This window comes from Erpetoichthys calabaricus, chromosome 8 (assembly GCF_900747795.2).
Source record: "Erpetoichthys calabaricus chromosome 8, fErpCal1.3, whole genome shotgun sequence".
NCBI lineage: Eukaryota > Metazoa > Chordata > Cladistia > Polypteriformes > Polypteridae > Erpetoichthys > Erpetoichthys calabaricus.
The window spans coordinates 172,897,643-172,915,816 of NC_041401.2; the positions used below are offsets into that span (position 1 = coordinate 172,897,643).

General features: G+C 41.8%; 1 protein-coding gene across 6 annotated transcripts in view; it reads left to right on the forward strand.

The window, feature by feature from the left end:
- Positions 1 to 18,174, forward strand: part of casz1 (castor zinc finger 1) — a 601,697-nt gene that overhangs the window by 227,052 nt on the left and 356,471 nt on the right. The window contains exon 1 of one of the 6 annotated variants that reach the window (XM_051931300.1): positions 2,834 to 2,852. The exons of the other annotated variants lie outside the window; for them this stretch is intronic. The gene's annotated coding sequence lies outside the window, so the exon portion shown is untranslated. Of the gene's footprint in view, positions 1 to 2,833; positions 2,853 to 18,174 lie in introns of those variants that run through there. 6 annotated transcript variants of the gene reach the window in all.

Genomic DNA, 18,174 nt, shown 5'->3' on the forward strand with positions numbered 1-18,174 from the left:
GTACAGGGACCGAACAGCCCTTATCAGGGGGGCCGGTACCCCATACTCTCGGAGTACCCCCCACAGGATTCCCCGAGGGACACGGTCGAATGCCTTTTCCAAGTCCACAAAACACATGTAGACTGGTTGGGCAAACTCCCATGCACCCTCCGGGACCCTGCTAAGGGTATAGAGCTGGTCCACTGTTCCGCGACCAGGACACTGTTCCTCCTGAATCCGAGGCTCGACTATCCGACGAACCCTCCTCTCCAGGACCCCTGAATAGACTTTTCCAGGGAGGCTGAGGAGTGTGATCCCTCTGTAGTTGGAACACACCCTCCGATCCCCTTTCTTAAAGAGGGGGACCACCACCCCCGGTCTGCCAATCCAGAGGCACTGTCCCTGATGTCCATGCGATGTTGCAGAGGCGTGTCAACCAAGACAGTCCTACAACATCCAGAGCCTTGAGGAACTCTGGGCGTATCTCATCCACCCCCGGGGCCCTGCCACCAAGTAGTTTTTTGACCACCTCGGTGACCTCAGTCCCAGAGATGGGGGAGCCCACCTCTGAGTCCCCAGGCTCTGCTTCCTCATTGAAAGGCATGTTAATGGGATTGAGTAGGTCTTCGAAGTACTCCCCCCACCGACCCACAACGTCCCGAGTCGAGGTCAGCAGCGCACCATCCCCACCATATACAGTGTTGACACTGCACTGCTTCCCCTTCCTGAGACGCCGGATGGTGGACCAGAATCTCCTCGAAGCCGTCCGAAAGTCGTTCTCCATGGTCTCCCCGAACTCCTCCCATGCCCGAGTTTTTGCCTCAGCAACCACCAAAGCCGCATTCCACTTGGCCTGCCGGTACCTATCAGCTGCCTCCGGGGTCCCACAGGACAAAAGGGACCGGTAGGACTCCTTCTTCAGCTTGACGACATCCTTCACCGCCGGTGTCCACCAACGGGTTCGGGGATTGCCGCCACGACAGGCACTGACCACCTTACGGCCACAGCTCCGGTCAGCTGCCTCAACAATAGAGGCACGGAACATGGCCCATTCTGACTCAATGTCCCCCACCTCCCTCGGGATGTGGTCGAAGTTCTGCCGGAGGTGGGAGTTGAAGCTACTTCTGACAGGGGGCTCTGCCAGACGTTCCCAGCAGACCCTCACAACACGTTTGGGCCTACCACGCCTGACCGGGATCCTCCCCCACCATCGAAGCCAACTCACCACCAGGTGGTGATCAGTTGACAGCTCCGCCCCTCTCTTCACCCGAGTGTCCAAGACATGTGGCCGCAAGTCCGACGACACGACCACAAAGTCGATCATCGAACTGAGGCCTAGGGTGTCCTGGTGCCAAGTGCACATATGAACACCCCTATGCTTGAACATGGTGTTCGTTATGGACAATCCGTGACGAGCACAGAAGTCCGATAACAAAACACTGCTCGGGTTCAGATCGGGGGGGCCATTCCTCCCAATCACGCCCTTCCAGGTCTCACTGTCATTGCCCACGTGAGCATTGAAGTCTCCCAGCAGAACGAGGGAGTCCCCAGAAGGTATGCCCTCTAGCACCCCCTCCAGGGACTCCAAAAAGGGTGGGTACTCCGAACTGCTGTTCGGTGCATACGCACAAACAACAGTTAGGACCCGTCCCCCCACCCGAAGGCGAAGGGAGGCTACCCTCTCGTCCACCGGGGTAAACCCCAATGTACAGCTCCAAGTCGGGGGACAGTAAGTATACCCACACCCGCTCGGCGCCTCTCACCGGGGGCAACTCCAGAGTGGTACAGAGTCCAGCCCCTCTCAAGGAGATTGGTTCCAGAGTCCAAGCTGTGCGTCGAGGTGAGCCCGACTATATCTAGCCGGAACCTCTCAACTTCGCGCACAAGCTCAGGCTCCTTCCCCTTCAGAAAGGTGACATTCCACGTCCCAAGAGCCAGCTTCTGTAGCCGAGGATCAGACCGCCAAGGTCCCCGCCTTCGGCCACCACCCAACTCACACTGCACCTGACCTCCTTGGCCCCTCCCGGGCAGGGTGCCAACCCACCGCAGGACACACACAAACACACACACACAACAAGCACACAATAGGGCCAATTTAGAATCGCCAATCCACCTAACCAGCATGTCTTTGGACAGTGGGAGGAAACCGGAGTGCCCGGAGGAAACCCACGCAGACACGGGGAGAACATGCAAACTCCACGCAGGGAGGACCCAGGAAGCGAACTCAGGTCCCCAGGTCTCCCAACTGCGAGGCAGCAGTGCTACCCACTTCACCACCCCACCACAAAACAGAAACTGGGAAGAACTTTTTGTATGAAAATGGCCAGGGGTCCAAAATACTGCAGTGCCTTAAAGTATAAGGAAAACGTGTCATTACGTGGACCAGTTGCTATCCTGTTATTTTCTAACTTTGAAAACAAACCTGGCCCATGTAGTTTTTGGTGAATATTTTACATTTTAATATGAAATCAGCTCTAGTACTGTTCTAGGCAGTCTAGATTTTGTATTTTTCAAATGGAAATTAAGACCATGTTTATTTGAAACAGTACAAGTAAGTCCTTAATTTTAGTTTAGTTCTTTTGGTCCTGATTTGAACAATATTCACGTTGTATGAATGTTTCTTTAAAGTGATTTCTAGTTTTTAATACTTTTATTTGCCTTGTGTTTCTGTACCTCTAAAACTGTTCCTATCCACCCAAAAATATGATGCCTCAGCTGTGCCCTTTATGTAGCCTGGGATTCTTTAAGGGGAGTTAAAAACGCAGCAAATGGTCAAAGTGTTGTGTAAGTGATTGGATTTCTGGGGCCAGCTGATACTGGCAGATTTGATGGCAGAGAGGAGATGTGATTTTCTGTAGAGTCCACACTGCTGGGTAAGTTACACTATCTTTATTTTTGGGGGCTTCTCTCCTCGCGATTAATGAACGTGTAGTACATTCAAAGAAAAAGAGTATTTCACTTGGTGAACGTTCTTTTTCTTTAAGTTTATAATGATTTTTGCCTGGTATATTTAAACATATGGCTTACTTAGGAGACCTTCAGAATCTTTGAAAAGCGCTAATCTAAATTTAGTAATAGTACACACTGTCACATTCTATCCGGAGTTTAAATGTCGTTCTTTACGAAAGCAGATCTAATTACTGTCGGCTCAAGTTGATTTTCTTATGTTTATGCCTGAGAGAATTCGAGTTTTTAAACCTTACGATATTTTAATATTCTCTATTCTGTCTGTTACATTTTTGCAAGCTTTTATTTTTCACACTTGTATCCACGTGTCCCGTTTTTTTTATATATATATATATATATATATTCTTTTAATGAATGTTACAGTAAGGTGTCGATGAGGGTTGTAGGGCATAAATTACGTGAATTTGATTGGTGTGTATAAAAGTAAGATATCATTAATAATATTTCTTGAAGAAGGAAATCTCGATTCGGGACAGAGCTTGGAGTGTAGGGGGCTTATGAGTGACGGCCATTTGACAGCTGCGCTGCGCAGACAGCCGGACAAATTCAGCGCTCACTCTTCACACTGGCAACCAGCAAGCAGTTAGGGAGAACGGGTCCGAAACAGCCTGGGCAAATGGGGGGTCTGTTAACGGGAGAGAAACCCTCAGTTCATTTTACGTCGGGACATGTACGGTATAACCCGAGATAAGTTAATAGGAAAGTCAGAGGTAATCAGACGGCTTACCTGCTTGTTACAAATTCTGAACGTACGTAATAATGACGAAACTTAACTCATTAATAAACAAGTATATCGACATTATAATATAATATAACGTGTACATGCGTATTTGCACGGCGAAATTGAGGTTCACTTGCTCCACTTGCAATAAAAGTAGTGAATATGGAGGTTCTCTAAAAAGACACAGCGAGTTTGACATGTAAGCCTCATAAATGTATTTTTCACACGCTTTTCTAAAACAAATTACACGCACAACGCAGTCGTTTTTCAGGAATTAATATTTTTATCCCAGCGTCTTTCCGAACTTGACAATAATGAAATGGCTCCTCACCAACACCGCCCAGTCCCAAGAATTTTAAATTCGTGAATAGTGCGAGGTTTCTCTTTGATTTGAACTTGAATTTGTATTAATGTATTCTTAACTGTAAATAAAGAGAGCACAATTCACAGCGAATAACATCAGAATCATTTTCTGTCACTGTAGGTTTTCTGAAAAAGTAATATACTGTTCCGTAAAACATTTGCCAATGTGAAGACGCCTCCACAACACTAATTGCCTTTTTTGGTTAGAATTGCGTTCATTTTGGTTTAACATTTAACGTTTACAGGATCGACCACACGTAAACGTTTTGGTATAAATATTTTGACACTTTCCTTTGAATGTCTTTTAGATTATCATTACTGTTCTTAATTCCACTAAACCTAAATTAATGACATTCATGTAATTATGGAGTCATGTCTGGAGACAGCTTTTGTGAATGTCAAGTTTTCAAGTTATTATGTTTGTGTGGACACCTTCTAAGGTTTCTCCACACTTTACCCAATCCCCAAAAAATACACTTATAGTACATATTTTGTTATAAATTCATACATTTCTGAACGTTTGCCTGTGGCCCACATTTGACTTTTATCTGACTTCTTACTCCATCAAAGAAAGTTAAATCCTATGCAAGAAGACACATTTTTTGCCTCTTTAAATTTCTCTTTATAAATATGAAATCATGGTTCATTGTTAAAATAGTTCACTAAGTTCTCAAACTTGCATTTCATTGATGTCTCCTGAAATATTGAAGAAACAGTTTGTCATATTGTCCTCTACTCTTGAGGTACACCTTGTGTCTAACATATACAGTAATCTATTTATGAAATGCATGCTGCACTCAACTTGTGTCTTACAATAGATAAATTCAACAACCCAAAGCATACAACAACTTTCTTGATCTTCAGTGTAGCATTTTTCATGACAGAAAATATCATAATTATGGTATAGTGTAGATATTTTCCACTTTAGACTTGTCAGTCGAACATTTCATGGCACCGCGAGCACATCCATCCATGTGACCAAAGTGTACATGCTGGACTTTCAAATTCTGATGGTAACTTCACCGAAATTGACTCCTGCTGTAACATTGCCTGTTGCATCACATTTCTGGCCCATTCATCTATTCATTCATTCTCCAAACCAGCGGTTCTCAAACTCTGTCTTGGGAACGCCATATGACTGCAGTCAGCTTTATCACTAAATGACCCTGAGCAAGTCACATGACCTGCCTGGACTCCAATTGGACAACCAAAAAGAAATGTAACCAATTGTATCATAAATGTTGTAAGTCGCCTTGGGTAAAGGTGTCAGACAAATAAGTAAATGTCAATGTACACTGATCTCATTTAATTGGTCTGCCTTTTTTTCTCTTCTTTTATTTTACATTCAGAAAGGCACAGAAATGTGATTTTTACATTTATAAAACAATCTGCATTTCTTATATAGCTATAAATCTTTGACTCTCTCAATGTTTTTTTCCTGTAAGTTTTCTTTTTTTTCCAGTGTAGTTTGCTCCCTTAATTGTATCCTAATAATAATAATAATTAACAAACAGAGCAGACACCAGTGGCACTTAATGCCAAAATGCTGCAACTACTTCAGCGTCAGACCCTCTTACATGTTCATTAGTAACTAATGGAATAAATAACCAGAACTCGTGGAACTGCAGAATGAAAACTATGATGCTGATGATCTTAACTAAAATCTTAAAAAGCAAATAAAAAACACCAAATTACCCCATGTAGCATATGTAAATAATTAGTAAAGTCTAATAAAAAAAAAAAAAAAAAACTAAGACGCTTTCCCACCACAGAAACTTATTTCAGGAATCAGTTGCTTTTTAGGAATTGAGGAACTTCTGTAGCATACCCACTACAAGAACGTTGTCAATTTGAAGTTCCTGGTTCTTTCTTAGCTCCTCCTCCAGGCTGTATACTTTTCATTCAACCAGGAACTATCGTGGGTGGGGCTTGGGTAATGAATTGTGCTGATTGGTTGACCATGTCACTTCTGCCATCTTATAAATGTGTTAGTAGTTTGGAGAGTTATCTGTGAAGGTGAAGTGCCGCAATTTGTACTGTACCACTCTTTATAGTCGATTCCCTGCTGCGCCTGCGCCATATACCACATTTAAGTGGTGGGGTGGTACACCACGTACTCCTGAATACGCCTCACTTCGAGCCGCATCACCCTTTTTTGCACATCGCATATTATGCATAAAGGCTGGAGTTCTGTGCAGTGGGAACACAACACACGTAAGTGGCCAAGAACCACAAGTGTCCCAGGGTCTGTATCAGACAGGAAAACTGAAAACCAAGATCCTGTGGTGGGAAAGCAGCAATATTTTTTTTTTTTTTTTTAACATTAACCCCAAAATATAGAAACTGGGGAAAGAAACAACTTGCTTAATTAGAGTAGAAGTCCAATTAAAAACAGAAGTTGGCTGGAGCAAAAACCTGCAGCCACATCGAATTCCAAGAAATGCGTTTGAGAACCACCGCTCCAAACCCACTTAGTCCAAGTTTAGGGTCATGTGGATAAAACTCTGCAAAACGAAACAGGAACCAGTCCTGGATGGGGTGCCAGTCAATAGTAGGACACTCACAAACGTGTAGGATCTAGCTGGTGTATAAAGGTCTGAGATACTGCAGTGTGTTAATCAAATAAACACATGCACCTGTGGAATTGAAGAGGAAAAATAATGAACGTGAAGAAAAACCTACACATGCGTGGAGTTTGCATGTTCTCCCCGTGTCTGCGTGGGTTTCCTCCAGGCGCTCCGGTTTCTTCCCACAGTCCAAAGACATGCAGGTTAGGTGCATTGGCGATTCTAAATTGTCCCCGGTGTGTGCTTGGTGTGTGTGTGTGTGTGCCCTGCGGTGGGCTGGCACCCTTCCCGGGGTTTGTTTCCTGCCTTGCGCCCTGTGTTGGCTGGGATTGGCTCCAGCAGACCACCGTAACCCTGTACTTAGGATATAGCGGGTTGGATGATGGATGGATGGATACATTTAGATGCACATGTCACGTTTTTTTTCCAGTGTTTTGCCCCTAGATTTATTTTCCTGCCCCCAACTGGCCATCTTGACTGCAGCATCAGAATTATCATTAAAGACTTAAAAATGAATCTTTAAATAAGAACTTTACAGTACTTCATCTAGTACTTGTATATCTGGTGTAGGTATGTATTGATTTATTTACAGTTACTAGTTTTGGTATGTCATTTATTCATTCTTATTCTTATTTATTTCTTATTTGTTTTTCTTTTCTTGCAACTTTTTCTTTGACATTTTGTAAAGCACGTTGAGCACTAAGGTGGACAGAAAATGTATTTTTCAACTGATCTTATGCTGAAATTGGCAAGAAAAGCTAGAAATAAAAATGTTAATGAGATAAAAGTACAGTAAAATATCAAAAAAGCCCCTCGCATTGAGAAGTGAAAAAGACGGAGGAGTTAAAATCATTTCATAACAATAAAGGAAAATATTAAAGTAGTAGTTAAAGCTGTAAATCTTGAGATTAAAGGTGATCGCAAACCTATATACTAGCTGTATACTGTGCTAAAACTTTTTTACATTTTTAAAAACATAGATCACTCAATTAAGGGAACAGGTTGAACACGGTGAAAAGAAGTATAAACTGAATCAATGGACACTTACAGAGAGGTCTTGGTGATAAAGGGTCGATTAAAGGGTTCAGAAATAAAACAAATACGTGAAATGCACTATTAAGAGCGTCGCCCCCTTTTTTGCGGAGCTCGCTGCGCGTTGCTGTTCCGCTAGGCGCGTGTCGGAGTGGCGCGAGCAGGTGAACGCGCGCGCGCGCGCCGCAGCTGTCGCCTTCTTTCAGGCCGGCTCGACAGCGCTCGCGAAATCAATTTTAATTATTGAAATCACATTCTTTAGCTCCGTCCCTGCTAAAGTTTTCATTGACATTAGGGAGACCGTGCTCTCTGTTGGTAAGGGGGTGTGTCTACTATATTTTTTCATATTCAACGTTAAAGTAGATTTTGGTAACTTTTCTTAAACAATTGAATGCATAACACAAGTGCTATTGCTTGTAGAGTTAAAAAAGAAAACGCCTGTCATCCAAGGACTGATTAGCTGACGGGCAGAGTGTATTAAATTTTGTAGACATTTTAATAGCAATATGGAACATAGTTCGAGTTCCCCAGGGGCACTGGCATATTTTTTTTCTATCCTTCACGCAAGGTCATAGCCCCCTTTGTTATGCACATGTGTGTGTGCAAAAATAGCACTGGAAGAAAACGAAAAGGAAAGAAAATCCAGTAGCTGTCGTGTTTTGAAAGGGGCCCTGACGCAGGAGACTTAGCGCGGAGATCCCGGCCAGTGTACTCGCCTCTCCGGTGTCTCTCTTGCTTCTCTCTCGAAGCGTTGAGGGTCAAGCCGCGTTCAAGCTTTCATCGTGCTAGCTGTATAAATAAAGGTTCAATAAGAAACATAGGACATGTAGACAAGAAAAACGGCCTCTTTCCTTTACAAAATACCACGAAAAATAATCCATCTGGTGAATGAATTATTTAGATGGCTCAAGTCGGTTCCTGTTGCTCTGCTGCGTTCGCGTCGCACTCCGCTTCTGACATCTCTCTGGAGTATGGCAAGCCGAATTAACACGTAGCGAAAGCTCAAAATGCATTTTAAGATCTCTTAAAATGAGGTTTATGATATCTTAAAATGAAGCATCCACGTTTGATAATGTCTGCTTGATGATATCTTAAATGCATTTTCAGATACCACAGATGCATTTCAAGATATCATAAAATGCATACAAGGTCAATTGGAGTTATCTGAATATGTATTAAGGGTGTTTGAAGTGCACAGGAGGATATTTTTAGAACTTTAAACTTGTACTGTATTGGGTAGCAGAGTGTTTAGTGCTGCCCCTTCACAGATCTGGTGTCCCGGATTTAAGTCCTGCACTTTGATATTGTTCTTGTGGAACTTGTGCAGTCTCCCTGTGGCACAATCATCCCTCCATCACCCCCAAATATGTGTAGATATAAGGTTACCTGGCAGTCGCATATTAGCACTGAGTGTGATCCCAGAAAATGTGCGGGTTAGGTTATCCGGCAATTCCAAATTAGCCCTTTGTGTAGATGGACCCTACAATGGACTGGTTCCCCTACAACCCTGAACTAGGTTAACCAGATTTAAGAGTAATATGAAAAGTATTTGGAATTTTTTTTAATGGATTAAAGGTAAAAGAACATGTATTCTAGATACCTTCAAATATAAAGGACCTTATTTTGCAGACGCTTTGAATGGATTTCAGAGATCTGAACAGTTTAAGTATATGCTAAGATATCCGAATTTAGTAAATAAATAATAATACTAATATAATAATAATCCATCCATCCATCCATTATCCAACCACAGGGTCACAGGGGTCTGCTGGAGACAATCCCAGCCAACACAGGGTACAAGGCAGGAACCAATCCCGGGCAGGGTGCCAACCCACCGCAGGACACATACAAATACAACCACACAATAGGGCCAATTTAGAATCGTCAATCCACCTAACCGGCATGTCTTTGGACTGTGGGAGGAAACCGGAGCGCCCGGAGGAAACCCACACAGACACGGGGAGAACATGCAAACTCCACGCAGGGAGGACCTGGGTTCGCTTCCCGGGTCTCCCAACTGCGAGGCAGCAAAAGCCACAGAGAACAAGATACATCTTAGCAAGCAATAGAGATTAAGATACAGGGAGTGGTATTATTAATAATAATAATAATTTAGCAGATTCCTTTATCCAAGGCAACTTAAAAAGCAATTATATATATATAATAAGCTGACCCGGGCTCGCTTCCCGGGTCCTCCCTGTGTGGAGTTTGCATGTTCTCCCCGTGTCTGCGTGGGTTTCCTCCAGGTGCTCCGGTTTCCTCCCACAGTCCAAAGACATGCAGGTTAGGTGGATTGGCGATTCAAAATTGGCCATTGTGTGTGCTTGGTGTGTGGGTGTGTTTGTGTGTGTCCTGCGGTGGGTTGGCACCCTGCCCAGGATTGGTTCCTGCCTTGTGCCCTGTGTTGGCTGGGATTGGCTCCAGCAGACCCCTGTGACCCTGTGTTTGGATTCAGCGGGTTGGAAAATGGATGGATGGATGGATATTGAGCAGGTGAACCATGCAGAAAACCGTAGATCAAGACAAGAGTTTTGAATTGGAACTTTGCACCGACACAAGCCAGTGACGAGACCAAAGCAGAGGAGGAGTAGTAGGAGTGACACGAGGAACAGAGAGCACCAGTTGACCAGCTGCATTCTGGAGGAGCTGGAGAGGTTGGATAGCATTTGAAGGAAAAGGAGAGAATTGCAGTAGTCCACCCAATGGAGAAACAGCACCTGAAGAACAAGTTGCATGTCACAATTAGTGAAGTAGAGTCGAAATTTCTGAATGTTATTAAGAAAGAAAAGACAGGATTGGGATCCTGAATAAATATATTTGATGAATGAAAGCAAGGAGTCCAGAGTACTGTTAAGATTTCTGACTGTGACTGTGACATCAAGAGCAGTGCTTAGAGACAAATCTGATGAAAGAAAATCATGAGGCAAGTATGGGATATCTAACTTCAAAAGGTTACGTTTAAGGTGATGATCATTCATCCAGGATGAGGTGGCAGAGAGACAGCTGGAGATCAGTCCTGAAACATATGGGTTTTAAGAGGGAAATGAGAGTAAGACCTGTGCACCATCAGAATAGTGGTGACAGGAGAAGCAATGGGACGGAGTAACATTGCCTCAGGAACAAACATAGAGAGAGAAAAGAGAAGCGAACCCAACACTGATCCTGTGGAAAGTTTCTGTAGAGAAGAAAAGGAGTTAGACCAGGAGACACAAAAAGATCATTCAGAAGGGTAGATCTTGAACCAGTTCCAAGCAGAACCACTGATTGCAATCTGATTTAGGGAAGAGATAAGCAAGGAGTGGTTAATGATATCAAAGGCTGATGAAAGGTTGAGAAGGATAAGAAGAGAGGAGAGGGAATCGACTTGTTCAAATGTAAGAGAATTTGTGTCTGAAATCAGTGCAGAGTCCGTAGACTGACCTTTGTGGAATTTAAATTAAAAATGTTCAAGGTTTTCGCTACTTATGTCACTAAATAATAATTTGGCTTGTCATACTCAAACCTCCCTTTTCTGTTAACCCTCTTAAGATGAACAGCAGAGTGGTTAGGGCAAAGCAGAAGATGTCCGAGTTTGTGGACCTTCGAGTTTAATGGACATTACACAGTGCATGGAAATCCCTCAAGCAGAAGGCTTCAGAGTGTCAGGGCCTATGCATGTGTCCAAAGGCAGGCCATGTCCTTGTTTCAATTTTCTCTGCAACCATTCTTTGACTATTTATTTTTTATAGCCCATTGTAAAATGTAGCATGAATGTCATCTTCATCTGCACATCCACACACCTCCACACTCTTTACCGTTATGACACTTTGCAATAGTGGGTGATCTGAAGCACATGTGAAAGGGGGACTTGGGATACTCTGAGAGGCACAAACACAAAGATACCGATATGTGTGGATGCATGTGAGTTTGCGGAAAGGCATCTTTGAGCAAGGACACCTGAAAGAGTCGGGAGAGTGGCGTACGCGTTTACGTAAATGTGATGCACATACTGAGACTGAGTGCACAGAATGTGAGACCTAAGGAGCATAGTGTGACATGTTTCAGGAAGATTATGTAAGAGTTTAAAACACTAACTTTCTCCCCACTATTATGTATTTGGAATTTTCAAAAAGCGACTCTGTAAATACTGTAAAATATGTGCTTAGATTTAAAATGTGTTCTAAAGTGTTTGTGTAATTTGTATTTGTGTGCATGTGCATACAATATGTTTCAAATGCTCAAGAACATACTAAATATGCATTTGTATTGGGGTCTCACAGTATGTGCAAGTGTATAATGAGAGTGAGTGCATCACAGCTACTTTAGGTCACGGCTTTGGATATCTGTGTGTTGAAATGCAATTTTGTGCATGCATATTGTAATAATAATAATAATAATTCTTTACATTTATATGGCGCATTTCTCACTACTCAAAGCACTTTACACAGTACAATACAATACAATACAATTTATTTTTATATAGCCCAAAATCACACAAGAAGTACTGCAATGGGCTTTAATAGGCCCTGACTTTTGACAGCCCCCCCAGCCTCGACTCTATAAGAAGACAAGGAAAAATTCCCAAAAGTAGTGAAAAAATGGAAGAAACCTTGGGAAAGGCAGTTCAAAAAGAGACCCCTTTCCAGGTAGGCTGGGCGTGCAGTGTGTGTCAAAAAGATGGGGGTCAATACAATACAATACACGGAACAGAGCACAAGTAATCCTCAATAAAGTATAAAAATAAAAAAAATACAAGTACAGAGCAGAATTTAACAGTAGATGATATCACAAGTAATATGATTTGGATTTGTTTAGAGTCCTGGAGACCTCTGCCATCAAGCTGCCTCCCCCTATTGGCCATTCCACAGCTGAGATAGCACTGGGCCAGCCAAACCTCCATCAGAGATGACTTTACCTTAGGCAGGCGAAACAGATTGGCAGGTGGGCAGTGGCACCAAGTGCCACATTTGAGTACCAAGAAGAGAAACAGAATAGGTGAGGGTTAGTAACTAATTAGTGAGTGCGAGCCACTTCAGTCACCACTAATGTGTAACATACACCTGGATGAAGCGACGGCAGCCATTTTGTGCCAGTACACTCACCACACATTAGCGAAGTAGTGAGAGAGACAGCCAATTAGAGACAGGGGATGATTATAGGACCAGAAAGACCAGGTTGTGGTGGGCAGTTTAGCCGGGACATTGAGACATACCCTGCTCTTTACTAAGGGACCGCAGAGAGTCAGGACCTCGATTTTACAACTCATCCGAAGGCGGGTGCCATTTTATTTGTGTTTAAATAAATATTTGTGAGTGCGTGTGGTTGTGTGCATGAGTTGACAAGTCTAGGGGTGCCTCCTGCCTTGAGTTTGATGTTGGCGAGTTAGGAGCCCAGATTGAGGAAAATCTTACTTTTTGATATGCTAACACAATTATACTGTAGGGCACTAATAATGATCTTCTGTGAGCTTCTTGTCAAGTCAAGTGCTCCTAAGAATGCAGTGCCACCTGTAAAACAAGAGTGGTGAAAAGCAGAAATAAACTTCTCTACAGTTCAGCAAATCTTTCTTTTTTATTTAGCTTGTTTTGTAGCCTTGTATCATAATACTTGATATATGCCAAATTATCTTCTAGGCTGGCAGTTGTGTGTTCATGGGTGAAGATCAAAGCACCTTGAAGTAATTCTTCAAAGTGTCTCTTCTAGAGTAGTGCATTTTAAATTTGTTAAATGTAAATTTTGAGAAAGGGATTTATGCCAGGTGTTCCCATGCCAGGTGTGCCCATGTAGCTGCTGTCCCTTTCAGGCAGCAACATATCAATCCCAGACAGAGGATACTGGCTTTAGGGTGTTTTTGGAGCTCTTTGAAGTACATAAGAAGATACCTAATGAAATAACCAAAAGGAGATAATCTCCATGAAGGGAATGAATTCCACACTCTCAGTTTCAGTTCACTTTCAGTACCCTGATAATCAAGATGTCTTATCACACTTTTACTGTATATATTATAGTTATTCAGGGACAGTGGTAGTTGTCTGTCAGACCTTATAAGCTTTTACTGTGTAAATTAAAAAAAAAATCATAAAAGATAGAGTATTGATGTTTGGTTTAATTTTTAGGCAACTTTAAAATTGTCTCAGCAAGGTGGTTGCCTATTTCAGATGCATTTTAATAGCAAAAATAAGACTGAAAAAAAGAACATTTAAATGTAAGATGGAGATGCAAGAATTAATTAAAAACAAAGTCTTGTTCAAAATTCCCTGGCTAACAGAGGTTAATACCGCCACAAATTCAGGTAGGCATTATAATGCCAGGCTGGGTATTCAGTGATGTCCTTTATTATAGAGGTTGTGACTCAAGGCCAATGCAGAAACCTTAGAGACGCGATTTTTTGCTCCGATTTGGTCACAGGTCGAAGATCACTGATCCACATAGATTGAAAGGTGGGTCTGTATGTAATTAGGATTGTCTGAAGCAATTCCACAGGGGAGGTCCCTCTTCAGCTCAGTGAGTAGGGAAGGGGTTAGGTGCTAATTTGGATGTTAAACTGTTATCTCTCAGTCTGTGTTTATACAATGAAACGTTATGGAAAAGCTTCCTCATTTTGAATTGGGATATTTTTTTTTCTGTCTGCACTCCATCCGTAAATTTATGCAACATGCACACAAGTTTGGGTGCTGGCATAGTGCTGTAGGGACTATGTGACATTTTAATTTCTATCTATCTATCTATCTATCTATCTATCTATCTATCTATCTATCTATCTATCTATCTATCTATCTATCTATCTATCTATCTATCTATCTATCTATCTATCTATCTTGAAGAAACATGTTAAACACAAACCATTTTTATCATGAAAATTATTAGGATCTTAACAAATATATTTTGCTTGGAAATCTTCTTCTTTCGGCTGCTCCCATTAGGGGTTGCCACAGCAGATCATCTTCTTCCATACCTTCCTGTCCTCTGCATCTTGTTCTGTTACACCCATCACCTGCATGTCCTCTCTCACCACATCCATAAACCTTCTCTTAGGCCTTCCTCTTTTCCTCTTCCCTGGCAGCTCTATCCTTAGCATCCTTCTCCCAATATACCCAGCATCTGTCCTCTGCACATGTCCAAACCAACGCAATCTTGCCTCTCTGACTTTGTCTTCCAACCGTCCAACTTGAGCTGACCCTCTAATGTCCTCATTTCTAATCCTGTATATCCTCGTCACACTCAATGCAAATCTTAGCATCTTTAACTCTGCTATCTCCAGCTCTGTCTCCTGCTTTCTGGTCAGTGCCACCGTCTCCAACCCATATAACATAGCTGGTCTCACTACCATCCTGTATACCTTCCCTTTCACGCTTGCTGATATCCGCCTGTCACAAGTCATTCCTGACACTCTTCTCCACCCATTCCACCCTGCCTGCACTCTCTTCTTCACCTCTCTTCCACAATCCCATTACTCTGTACTGTTAATCCCAAGTATTTAAACTCATCCATCTTCACCAACTCTTCTCCCTGCATCCTCACCATTCCACTGACCTCCCTCTTTATTTACACACATGTATTCTGTTTTGTTCCTACTGACCTTCATTCCTCTCCTCTCTAGAGCATATCTCCACCACTCCAGGGTCTCCTCAACCTGCTCCCTACTATCGCTACAGATCACAATGTCATCAGCAAACATCACAGTCCACAGGGATTCCTGTCTAATGTCGTCTGTCAACCTGTCCATCACCATTGCAAATAAGAAAGGGTTCAGAACTGATCCCTGATGTAATCCCACCTCCACCTTGAATGCATTCATCACTCCTACCTCAGACCTCACCACTGTCACAACTTTCCTCGTACATATCCTGTACAACTCTTACATACTTCTTTGCCACTCCCGACTTCCTCATACAATACCACAGCTCCTCTTGAGGCATCCTGTCATATGCTTTCTCCAGGTCCACAACGACACAATGCAACTCCTTCTGGCCTTCTCTAAACTTCTCCGTCAACATCCTCAGAGCAAACATTGCATCTCTGGTGCTCTTTCTTGGCATGAAACCATACTGCTGCTCACTAATCATCACCTCACTTCTTAACTGAGCTTCCACTACTCTTGCCTATAACTTCATACTGTGGCTCATCAATTTTATCCCCCTGTAGTTACTACAGTCTTGCCAGAAGAAGATCCGGGTGCCCATGCAGCACTTCTGGCACACCTGAGAGTGCTTCATTAAGAGGATCACAGAGCACCTGGAGCACTTCCAGGTGCACTAAAATGGAGGACGCCTCACTCCATTCGAAGAGCCAGAGTCGGGATGAGGGAGATGAAGCTTGCGTGGAGAGGAATGGAGGTGGCAGAGGAGAAAGAAAGAAAGAAAGAAAGAAAGAAAGAAAGAAAGAAAGAAAGAAAGAAAGAAAGAAAGAAAGAAAGAAAGAGAAAGAAAGAAAGAAAGAAAGAAAGAAAGAAAGAAAGAAAGAAAGAAAGAAAGAAAGAAAGAAAGAAAGAAAGAAAGAAAGAAAGAAAGAAAGAAAGAAAGTGGACTGAGCAATAGTGTTGTGCCCCAGGAAGAAATAAAAAGTGTTATTTTGCACTTGTGTGTCTGTGAGCCTGTCTGTGTCCGGGTTTGAGGAGCTGTATGACCCCCTTTATTCCAGAGAAGGGTATCAGATATACAGTAGCAGGGTTTGGCTCTTTCATGCGTTTGTTAGTTCTCTTAACAGGAAGGACTACTGTAGTTTTTTTTTCTTGCTCATGTTAATGATGTTTTAATTTTTCTCAGTAATTTCCTTAAGAAAATATTAAATGCACTATTTAGTTAAAGTTCATGGGATGAAGAATTGGATTTAATAAACCTCACAGGTGGCTTATCATTAGCATACTGTATATAAAGATAATGTGAGTCAGAGATGAATCTCGGTACGTATTTGTGTATAAATGTAAAATAGTGGAAAGATAGAAACACAGCCTTGACGGGCACCAGTGCTCATTGTTAAGGATAACATAGCACAGTTATGTCTTATTTGCTGGCTGTAATTCACAAGATTGTTATAACAGCTTAACATTATTTTGTAATTTTGCTCAGTTTCCATCAACTTTTCAGCTAATAGTATTGAACACATTGATAAAATGTACTACATTTTGAACTTGGTCCAATTGTTTAAAAATGTTGGCCAGCACTACTAAAGTCTCCTCACTATTTGCAGTCTCTGGGGGAAGATGTTTTAATGGAATCTTCTCACTGGCACTGATGTTAGAGCAAATGCATGTCAATGATTCCTTTTGTTGGTCTATTGTTCTTGGGCACTGTGTAAATCATAAGTTTCCCAAAGGTCAGTGTGACTATTTTAGTGTCAATTGACCATTGAAACAGCTTATGAAAAGGTTGCCCTAACCAGTTGGGCCTGCTCATGTTTTATTACAACCGATTCCCCTTTGCTGTGAGCTTTTCTTGACTTAACACATTTAATGTAGGGTCTAAAAGTTGGACAGATAGAATAATCTATGGTTTGTTAAAATGCATTTTTACTTAAGAATAAAGTAATTGTTACCTATAACTCTGCTTATCAATATTTTTTTTTTCTCAGCAATGACATCCCTGTTGGTGCAATGAAATCAGTCCTGAAGTGTTGTCAATCTCTTTAGTAGACAAGCTTCTGTCTTACATCTTTTTAGCTGGATCAAATAGGTGGCATAAATTTCTGCAACCTAGTGATGATTTGAACAAATCATCACCCATCAAGACAGGCATTGTTTCAGGTTTGTGTACATTAACAAAATGTGTAAAGTTTAGTGTTAGCCGTTTAGTGTGTAGAGATTACAGTCTGTTAAGATAAATGGGGCTGTGTCCTGAGCGTCTAGCTGTGCTTCAGAACGAAGTTCATGAATAACAGTAGCTAAAATCTCTTAGTCGGTTGGTGGAGAAATGTAAATTATAAAGAGTGTAATTGTATGGTCTTAGAAAAAAAGCTTATTGTCGTGTACTTTGTTTACACTCGATGAATTTTTATAAAATGAGAGGATTTCGGTATTTCTTGAAATTAATTACGTCTTATTGTACATGATGTGTTTTCAACAAATTTATGGGTTTTGTTAAAGTTTAAATTTTGTGTCATTGTCTAATGGCATTAAGATAGTTAATCAGTTTATGAGTAGACTGTGTGCTTCTTCATCTGTGTATACATTCAGTTTGCTTGCTGCAAATAAAAAAATAATAAAACACAATTGAAATATCTGGTCTTACCCACCCAGTTTCGTCCAGGTCCACCATACACAAATCTCTCTATGCTTTCACAAAACAATTCATAAAAAGCATGTATGTATTCTTTCCAGTTTATTGATGAAAAAAATTTTACAATCAGTCAAACTAAATTGCAGAACCTAGTAAGTTCATTTAGGCCGTGTCAATGGCAGCATTTCAAGAAATAGTTTTTTAAACTACTCTGCTCGTTTAAAAAGAGGGACAATTGCATTTGTGTCTTAAATTTCTTTTCAAAATGTTCAGTCCTGATTCTTTTTTCTAATTTAAGATCTAACTATTTTAGAATTTTAAACATTATTTTTAGGATGGCATGATATTGCAG